Source organism: Salvelinus sp. IW2-2015, unplaced genomic scaffold, assembly GCF_002910315.2.
Source record: "Salvelinus sp. IW2-2015 unplaced genomic scaffold, ASM291031v2 Un_scaffold2249, whole genome shotgun sequence".
Classification (NCBI taxonomy): Eukaryota; Metazoa; Chordata; class Actinopteri; order Salmoniformes; family Salmonidae; genus Salvelinus; species Salvelinus sp. IW2-2015.
The window spans coordinates 11,428-13,221 of NW_019943578.1; positions in this window are offsets into that span (position 1 = coordinate 11,428).

The following is a 1,794-nucleotide window of genomic DNA, read 5'->3' on the forward strand; positions in this document are numbered from 1 at the left end:
AGTTGCTTCACTGGCTTGGCTTCATAGCCAGTATAGTATACAGCGGCTACACCTGGACATATTGTAATTCATTATGAGAACATACATTTACATTATCATTAGAAGATTTCCGATTTTTGCTAACTTTTTATACCATTTTGTTTTTAGGATGGACTGTGACATTAGTATCAATTGCGACCAACTTGCTGCTGCTCTGTCAGGTCAGAAAAAGGGTACGATATTGTTTTCATTTTCCCCACCCAACAACAATATGTATCCATGTAACCCTATAGCAAATGTAGGATTCATTCATTTATATAAATAAATATTCAGTGGACTACAATACTCCTCCATCTTCCTTGAAAGGACTTCCCCATGCATGACATAACGGCYATAAAAATCAAGTCCTCTTGCGTCTTTCATTTGTTACCTTAAGTACAAAATAAGGCAGCCCATTTTCAATTAGAAGGCCATCTGGAGATTACAGTTCTTTTAAACCTCTGACAGAACTAAAGTCCGTTATCTCTTGTACAGTTTCTTGATCAAATCAAATGTGACATTTCAGCGGACTAACAAGCAATTATATCAGGTAATCATATCAGTATAATATCGTATCATGATTATTTATGATATGGCCAATAAGGCTACTTGATAAGTGTTAGGGGAAATRTTGTTGTGAAAATGTTTCTGCTTTTAATTTATTTACGYGAACTGACGTATTTCATAAGGATAATAGAATGTATGTCTGAAATATTTTCATCATAGAAAATCATGTTGAAAGAATTATCMTAAGGACATCTCGTTATATATCACGTAAATTGCTTTATTCCCTACAACCAATATACTTTGTTTAAGTATTGAGAACTTATTAGATACATCTTATAACGATGCTATTGGAAATAATTATATAATTATTAGGCCATGTAACTCCCTAAAAGAATCGCAATTCGATGCTTTTTCGATAGGAAATCGAGTCTCAAGAGCACAAATGAAGACCCGAAGACAGAGAGTGCAGCTACATGCACCATCATTGCGGGACTGCCGATGGGTAATTCATTTCTTTCWAAGGACTACCCCTAGTGAACGTGTTTTCTTGAAATTATCTTCACCATCATTTTCAGTTTTATTAATACGCTTTTAAAACCGTATTGACACATCCMTTTGTGCCGCAGGGGTGTTATGGGGCCTAGTGGATCCAACCAAAACTTTCGAAACGTAATCAGTGCACGTTTGCAATCAGATTGGCATGCTATAGTAGATAGGCCTATTTCCAGAATCGAAATATTCTTATTCATCATATTCTCTTCTTTTATTTTTTTCATTTTTTTTTTGGGGGGGGGCGTATTTGACTATAATAATGAAATGTATTTGTATTACTTTTATTATACCTGTGCAGTATAGGCTGGCTTCTTTTAGATTAGCATCCGTTTTGATTTGCGTGACAAAAGTCTGGTAAATGGAATCAAAATTCGCCGTAACCTATCAGAAAGATATTACCGTTTGCTACAAAATTCGTGAACTTGGTAGAGTTTATCTTGAACTCTCAACTGTATTTTGTATATGGCTATTTTGAGGTTATTTTAGATAGGCCTTTTCCTCATAATATACAATATGAATGTTGGTAAATGTTATATTACATTATTATTGTTGTTATTATTATTGTTATTATTAGTAGATTCACGCGTATAGTTTTATAATATAGCTAGGTATGGGTTCGAAGCATACACTTTCTTCCTGCTTTTCCAGAGACGGCGGCGCTCAGCAGCGACCAGCGTTGGGTCCCGCTCCTCAGCAGGCGACAGTGTTGACGTCGCT